Raw genomic sequence first — 9,404 nt, 5'->3', positions numbered from 1 at the left:
TTAGACAAACTTGAGTTCTCATGCACGAGCAAGCTTTTTCGACAGTCTTCATTTTCTTGTTTCTTTTCTTATCCTGAAGCTATGCAAATTCTACAAAAATTTTAATAAAAGAATTGTGAAATGATTTTAAATAAAGTTCTCTCAGACTTCGTTCACAGTTCAAGATGTTATCAAATGTTATTTAACCTAAAGCGCGGTAACCTTTCTATATTAGTTTTAATGCGCTGGTTAATTTTGAACAAATGGATAACTTTATGTTTGGCGAGTATATCAATAGTGTTGCGTTATTGTTGAGGTTATATCGCCGAAAAATTCAAGAAATCTCAACTTGACTCGCACTTGACAAGCAGGAAAAATCTTCTTCTTCTAGATGATGATGGTTCCAAATGCGAAGTGTAAACGATTCTTGCACTAAGAAAACTTTAGAAGAAATCTTCTCGTCTTTTGGCCATAAAAAATAGCGGGATATAGATCCCGAAGTAAGCCCGGAAACTATAACAAATAATCCTTTATCACTTGACCAACATTTATTTATTAGATAACTGAATTCCTTGTCCAATTACAACACAATCAAATATCGGATGAGGCGAATTTTGGTAACTTTTGAGATATAAAGAGCAACATATTCATTACTAGAGCTTTCATATCATATAGAACTAATCATGCAGAGGTTCAGGTAGCAAACCTACAATAGAAAGGAAACTAATTCTTAGAGTCGGTTATCCGCTTTCTTGCAAAAAACCCTTTAGTTTGTTTGTCGTCAAAATTGTACCATATCCTCATTTGAGAGTTAAGCCAGCTTCATTATTTTAGTATGCAGCACTAAAGGAGTAACAGGAAAAAATCAATGCATAATGATTTGAAATTTGCTAAGGAGCGCGCTATTCAAATCATCCATCGATGTATTATATATGATCCACTCTTACCTCTCAAGATGCAAAGTCCTTTGGCTACTCACTGCTTTTGAGTTAAAAGTGCTTTCTTTCATAACAACACTGTAGCTATAGCTACGAAATAAACAGTCGGTTTCCAGCCAAAACGATCATTAATTTTACAAGAGGACTTCCATCTTCTCTCTCAAGTTTCGCAAAGATGATTCAGTTTTCATCACGTTCCTGATAACATATCCTTCGAGTTTTCCAGTAATCTAGTGTTAAGACATGAAACTCTACTTCGCTTTGATAAAGGATCGCAATTAAAAAATAAGAAAAGAATCTCTTTAGCTTCAAGGAATGTCAAGCCTTAGATTGCATTAGGTATCCGCAAAACTGCCCTTAACGTAAAGCAGTACTTCTATGGGTGTTTTATTCAAGATAAAATCGCATCATTGAATACAATCTCGCATTCTGATTGGTTAAGGAAGCGAGGTATTTAGCGTGGAATTGCGAGTTGAAAACGAGGCTAAGTGACATTGTTTCGCATCTGCGTAAGCATAACAACTATCGTCAAATTACGTATGATGCACGATCCTCGCAGTAGATAGCGCTATTTAAGCGAACCACTGACCTCTGCGATACTAGTGCAGCGCTCTACCAATCGAGCTAACAAGCCAACTGGGAGCAGGCCGTTAAGTTGATTCGTAACAAACCCGTGAAAGTGATAAATCAGATACAATGAAATATATGAAGTTCATATATTTTGAACTGCGGTATTAGAAACGTATGATGCACGATCCTCGCAGTAGATAGCGCTATTTAAGCAATAGCGAAAATCAGACCTGAAAAAAATCAGACCTGTACGGGATTCGAACCACTGACCTCTGAGATACTAGTGCAGCGCTCTACCAATTGAGCTAACAAGCCAACCGAGAGCAGGCCGTTAAGTTGATTCGTAATAAACCCGTGAAAGTGATAAATCAGATACAATGAAATATATGAAGTTCATATGAACTTCATATATTTCATTGTATCTAAATATATGAAGTTCATATATTTAGTGTTCACAGGATTTTCACGCTTTCGCGTTGTCGCGAAAGCGTGAAAATCCTGTGAACACGGCCCAGAAAAAACAATCTCCAAGCTAACAGGTCACGCAAACCCGGGTTCAATATACACCTACAGCCATAATCTTTTAGAAAAACAACAAGCAAGTTGGCTGAGTTTTCAGTCGTACCATTATGACTGTCACAGCTGCTAACGGACCAATACTCAGACCAATACTCATGGTCTTAAAATAAGTGAGGAGAATTTGCTACCTTTCTATAATATCAAGAAATGGATAGATATTCTAGTCTTCTCGGATAAGGACGAATAAACCGTAGGTCCCGTCACCTGCAGGGTTAGGGGTAGGAAACGTTAATTTCCCACGCACGAGATTACTGTGTGGTGGATATTCTCCCCTGGGTGGGATGGGAGGGAAGGTGAGATCGTTACATGGACTGAAGTGGCTGCCAGAGGCGCCTGATAATGCTGACGTCCGATCTCAACCTTATCATTGTAACTAGACACGTTTGTTGTTTAGAGTGCTTAAGACTTTCTTTCTTTCTAACGCCAGCGGCGGTCCACGCACTGAACTTTTGCGAGAAATTGATGTCAACAGCTTTGCACTTCTATCAGTAGTTGGTAATAACACAACAGCAATGAATAACGGCAGTGATGGTCTAACAGCTAGAGTTCTAGGAGGACTGTTCATCGATGTATCGTTGAACAACTCTCCAGTGAATATTTCCATCAACTTTCAGTCGAATGCTCATCCCAACGACTCAGTTAATGGCAGTCGCCTGTAGCGAATTTCTACAAATAAAAAGATTAAAGTTTTTGGACTTTTCATGAAACACTTCTTTCTTTTTAAAAGAATAAAATATCGATCAATACACGTATTTACAGTCACTTCAAGGTACTCATCTTATATTAATCACGATGTTAAACTTTCAGTGTTTTCGCTTGCACACTTCATTTCTTTCGTTTTGCCACAAAAGAGATAAAATGTGTAAATTATTTTCCTTCTCGAGCAAATACAGTGGAAATTTAAAAAAAAAGATGTTAAAAAAAAACGGCTTGTAAATTTAGTGAAATACCACCATTATCCTTAAATAGTGTGAAGCTTGTTTAAAAAGTTTGAAACCGAATGTAAAAACACGGTTCAAATAAAAGATGTCGGAGGTTCTAACGTGCATGACTGACGTTGCTCCTTATTCGCTAACGCAATGACAGTTCTGACATTTGACTTCGAAATGGCTTTTTGGGGCGCGCGCCCAGGATGAAAACAAACAATATTATTGCTGTTTTCTGGTTTTCCTATTTTAATTCAATGATGCGACTCAAGGAAAATTCATAACCTGACTCGTGAATTCCGCGTTAAATTGCACTTGAAAACCGATATGGCACTCATCGCTTCACAATTCGTGCGATATCGGTTTTCGCGTGAAATTTTAATGCGGAATTCCCTCCTCAGGTAATGAATTATCCCATAATATACAAGGGAAGATGAGGCACTTTTCAATGGCTGAGAACGGGTGCACTTTTCATGTAACACGAGTGAGATAGTCCCGTGATTATGGCTTCTATAGTCCATTTCGAATGGTATGAGCCTGCCCCCTTAAGTTTTGACCTTGCCTTTCCTCAATGAATCAGTATCTTAGTAACCTTGCTATATTGTTATGATTCACAATATAGCAAAGGTCGGAGACAGAAGCTTTTTTCTATTTGATGGCAAATAAATTTATTTAGGACTCGCAAATAGAGAAAAATGCCATGAAAATTCAGTCAAACAAGCGAAAATAAAGATATTTTATAACCACAAATGTCTAAGCTGGACAGTAAATAGTCAACGACGATAAAGTTTTTTCGTGCCAATATAATCAAGCAGCAAATTTTGAGGTTTGTAGTTCATCAAAAAATTTTTGAATGTGCTAAAATGTTTTCAATTATCACGTACTTGAATTTCATGCCTTCTTTTTTAAACACCGTTAAATAGACCCGCAAAGGGTTAACAAATTTTGTTTTCTACTAACAACAGCCTCGTCATACTTATTGAGAAAAATGCGTTTTTTATGATGATATCACCCAAGCCAATAGTGTAGGATAAGAAATATTACTAGCTTCATGCAGCACATTGTTGGTGTTTATCAACCATGAAGAGTTTTGCCTATTCTTCTTATAATAAAAAGTGAAGCCGAAAAAAAAAAAAAAAAAAACCCGTCGCCAAATGCGTTTTAGATTACAGACATGACAGGTACTAGAAGGTATTAATAAATTTTATTTACACACAAAACTTTGGACCGAAATATTAGAGGCTCGATTTCGCTTTTTCCGGGTTACCCTTTCATCCGTGGGAGAAGCTCAAAATTTTCAAATTGCCCTTAACACAGTTAAAAATCTCATTAAGTGTGACTTGCGACTGAGTAATGGCACAGAAATTTTGAGAAAAAAAAGTATTATTTGAAATAATTAAATAGAGGAAGAATTCCCAATGTAATGCAGACTTTTAGGTCTTGCGTCCCTTTGTTTTAGTAGTAGTGGTTTTTTATTTTCATACGTAGATGGTTGAAACCTCTCAAGCAAACTTTACTGCTTATGTACGAACGAGCTTTTCTTAACAGTCTTTTTACCCTTGTTTAGTTTCTAAGACTAAGTAAAATTTAGGCAATTTGTATCTACATAGTTCTCAGCATGACAATGAAAATAGTCGCCGAAAGAGAATTTCAAGTTAGTTAATGACGCTGCAAATATTGAAGTTTCTTTTGTCATTGTGTCATTGAAGTTTTTACTATGGTTGGTTTGCAAATTATTTTTTTTATAATTCAGTTAAAAGAAAAAACTGAGAAAAATACAAAAAAAAAAAAAACAAACAAACAAAAATAACAACAGCTGCTGTTCTTCCAACGGATTAGTCACCACAAGCGTATATTTTGTTTTAAAATTACTGACATGACGATTTTGAGGAAAGTATTATCAATAACAATGGCATAGTCCTTTTAGTCCTAATAATTATTTTAGTTCAATTTTAATGTTAGACCTGTGCGGGTGGTCTAAGATCTTTAAATCTCTCCAACAAACTTTAGTTCTTATGCGCGAACAATTACATTTTTGTTTCGTTTCTAACGTTAAAAGTAATGGAAATTGGGCAAAACTTTCAGAAAGAGAATTGTGAATAATTTCGTCGCAAGCTTTTGGGACATGGCGTTTATCTCACTAAAGAGACTCTAAGGTTTAAGAGATCTCATTTTGCGTCTTTCGCGGGGTCCTTTCGACAGTTCAAGATATTATCATAGGTTATTTTACCTGTTGCGCGGTAGCTTTCGAATATCCCTTCCAGTGCACGGGCAAATTTTGAGCAAATAGAATTGTCTTCTCGTATTTTTATTCAATTATGCGATTCAAGGAAATCGTTACCTTACTCGTGAATTCCGCTTTAAATTGGTCGCGAAAACCGATATCGCGATATGAACGATATCGGCTTCCACCTGCAATTTAAAGCGGAATACCATAGTCAGGTTTTCCAAAATTATTGATTCCCAGTGTCACCAGTTAAGACAGTATGAGTTTTACCGCAATCCTTGTAAGTACGTTTGCTCTAGATCTTACGTACTGCAGTCTTTTTTTCAGAGTAACGTAATTAAGTACACTTCAATTTGTCACTTTATAGCCGGAGAGGATAAACAAGCAAATCATATTATGGGTAGATTTGCAGCTCATATCAAGGAATGGATTTATTACCAGGCCTTTTTTGGCCACTGTTCCGACACTTTCATCTATAGAAGAATAAGGAAATATTTGCTTGCAAATATAATTTTTATGCTTCTTCTTCCCACTGTGTACTTTTTATTTCTTTGGGGGGCCTGGGACTTGGGGTGGCATTTATTTCGATTATAGCCAATACCCTTTAGGATACTTGTGCTTGCCAAGTGACCAGGCTCCCATGTGAGCGTCACTTCGTTTCATCTTGACGGTGGTTAAAGACGCATTTTTTCATCCCTCCTCCTCTCCTTGTCCCAGCCACTCCCCTTTTTCAGATCATTAGATTGTATTTTTGGCGTTTCATGATTGCCCTCACCTTTACTGGGCAAAACTTTGTATCAAGGATTTGATTGAACAGTATTTTTAATTAAATGCGGCTCTGGGGTTTTGCCCATAGCCATTTACTCCATTTGTTGATTAGTTATATTTTTGCCCAGTAAATATAGCTCAGGCAAGGCAGCATTTTTGGGTTGTGCATATAATTTATAAGGGAGAAAAGGGATAAATGATAATCTTGCGACGTTAGCCGTCAAGCAGAACCTGTCTTCGGAGCTTTTTATCATGAATATCCAATTTTGAAAAATGTCTATTAAATCGCTCTTCTTAGCTCCTACAGATAACACAGCAATAATCCTCCTCATCATGATCTTTATTGGAGACGTTCCCTTCCCACTCCCCTCCCCCACGTTTCTTAGCATGTACATTGTAAGGATAGACTCCTAGGCACTAATAAAGGCAGATACTACAAGAGATGCCTTTTTGTGTTTTTATTTACTCTTCGGTAAAAACTGACAATTGATCTCTAGCATTAGATGAGGTAACGTTCTTGAAAATTAGTCAAGAAAGATGTTCAACACAAACTTCATTGTTACAGTGTAAACAGAGATTAACTTTGCCTGGAGACTAGTTTTCAGCTGAGTCTCAAAAGTGATCCATCATTTTGCTATTTTTTTTCTGTTCTCTTTTCTACTTTTTTTTTATTTGTTACTTTTGTTTGGTGTTTAACAACGTTACATTATATTTCCATGTTCAATTCTAGAGTTTTCCTAATAACACTCACCTGAAACTGGTCCATGTAAGGCAATGTATTTATAATGAATTACACAACTATTGTTAAATAATGACATTGTATGTAAAATATGCTTCCATTCGATTCACAACTCTTTAAAAAGGTTAGCCAAAAATGGCTCAGCTCATTAACTTTCCTTTGCAAAGACAACCAAAATACTTCGTTATTTGATTCGTTGTTAACAAATTCGCCTATGTCATGACCTATTTGCTGTGTTTTCAGGTATCTTCTTCTAAACGCGAGATAAATGAACATCAAACAAATCGAAGTCTAGTCATATAATGTTGAAATACGGGCAGTGGCCTTTTAGGATTCTTTGCATAATTTTGTATATCTAGCTCTTCCCTAAGGTATCCGCACCCACAAATCGATTAATGAAAAGGCAATTTTCGTGGAACCGTTAGCTTCATATTCAGTCTGTACCACAGTAGCATGAGTTACAACTAGGTGGCATTTTAAGTTCCTAGATGAGGTACGTAGTATCCACAGTTTTTTACAGAAATCGTGTTTGAATATCTGCATCCGGTTTGACGATCACTAAAGCAGACCGTCCTAGCAACTTCACCATCTTCAACTGTAGGATGAGCACCATCCAACCAGCCTGACCAGTCTGTTCCACATCTGTATGCTGGCACTCTCTTTGTTGGCATTTTTGATTCTGCAGCTCCCACAAAACGGTACCATCCCTCAGGGAGTTGGCTGTCGTGAAAGTGATGACGACGTTTTCTCTCTTCTAAGTAACTGATTTTTCTATTTGCGTCACTTAGGTTTTGATAGTTATAACGTGGGTCAACTATAAAGTTAAAGTTAAGTTGTAGGTAAAACTGGACGGTTTCTTAACATTTTGTGAGTCAATCAGTCCAATAACAAAAACAGATGGTGCTTGTTCTTTACAAAAAAAGGAAAACAAAAAGAAAAGCATCTATGCGTTAAGTAAAATGTGAAGAAGTATTGCGTTGGGCAATGACTATGCAACAAGGAACTAAAATTATGATACACACAGCACCGGATGGTTGGGTGTTGTAACGTGTTCGCTAAGACAGACAGTGAAACACCAGAGACTCTAAACACAATATTTATTCTTGTAAGCCGAGTGCACATCAAACGAAGCGAACAAATACATCTGGGAACTCAGATGTAAGGTAAACTGTATAAATGAACTCAACATACATGAATTAACATCGTTACATCTCCCCCCGTTATTCAAAGAGGAAAGAATAAACAAGGAAAAAAACTAAATCGTTTCTTAGAGTCGTTGTTCGGAGAATATAAACAACATAGGTAAGTGTCAGCATGTATAGTCATGGAGGTACGCTGGTCTACGTAGGACTCTTCCCCGAGCGCTACATCTTTCTGGACACGATACATCATCAGCTGGAGGGTTCGGTGTTGCTTGTGGCTTGAACACCTCTTGGGGCTTTGATTCAACGACTGGTGGTACCTGTTCAACTTTGGTCAGGGGCAGGGGACCACGATCGGAGCTAGGTATCTCTGTGTCAAGAGGTGATTGTTTAGGGAGTTCGGCTGTGAGACGCAGGTGTCGGCGGTTCCTACGATACACCCGTCCATCGTCAGTGGTAACTTGGTATGAGCGTACACCAACTTGTTCTTCAACCGTTGCTTGGGTCCATTGTTGTTTATATTTGGGTGGATTGATACGTACGGTGCTCCCTGTGGCTGGAGTTCTTTGGTACCACTTTTGTAATAGAAGGCTTGTTCGTTCTTCTGGGCCTGAAGAAGCTGGGAAGTGGCGTCAAATTCAGGTTGTGTCAGTAGTCGCCTAGAGGTAGGTAGGAGGGTTTTGGTACGGCGGCCAAAGAGGCTCTAAGCCTCTTAGCACGTAAGTACAAACTGCTAAGCTCTAACAAAGGCAGATACTACAAGTTTTATATGTTGTTCTTTTTGGTATCTAATAAGGAAAAATTGACAACAGTAAAGATATGCAACATTTTATTACGGTGTAAACATAGACTGACTTTACCTGCAAAACAGTTTAAAGTTGATTGCAAAAGTGATCCATCTCTTTTTTTTTATTCTAATTTTTTTTTCTATTTGTTACTTTATTTACCATTTTCTTACTTCTGCATTTTTTTTATCAATAATCACCTGAAACTGGTGATGTTTGGAAAATGTATTGAAAATGAATTACACAGTTGCTGTGAAACGATGTCCGTCTATTTACACCAGTCAAGAAGCTCAGCCAAAAATAACCAAGCTCATATCACTTTCCTCTCCAAAGACCACCAAGGATTCTTGACATTTTGATTCGTTGTTAAGACATTCGCCCGCACTATGACCACTTTGCTGTCTCAGTTCAGGTCTATTCTTGTATACGCGAGACAAATGGACATCGAATGAATGGAAGACTCTTCATAGAATATTGAAATATCAGGCAGTGGCCTTTTGGGATTCTCTTCCTTGGTCCTAATTCATTCTTGATAATAGACTCGTTGCATGATTTTGTATATACAGCTCTTCCTAATCAGTCTACCATTTAAATAAAAAGGTTGGACAATTTCACGGTGTGAAACAATGATCAACAAACTTCAATTTTGATATTAACTTTAACAAAACCGTGAGCAATTGTCGGTGATTTACTCGAAAAGAAAGGAAAGGAGACTTCCGATTTCCAATTAACAAATGGTAAACATGTTTAC

The sequence above is a fragment of the Stylophora pistillata genome, chromosome 2, assembly GCF_964205215.1.
Source record: "Stylophora pistillata chromosome 2, jaStyPist1.2, whole genome shotgun sequence".
Taxonomy (NCBI): Eukaryota; Metazoa; Cnidaria; class Anthozoa; order Scleractinia; family Pocilloporidae; genus Stylophora; species Stylophora pistillata.
This window is presented reverse-complemented; position numbering follows the sequence as displayed.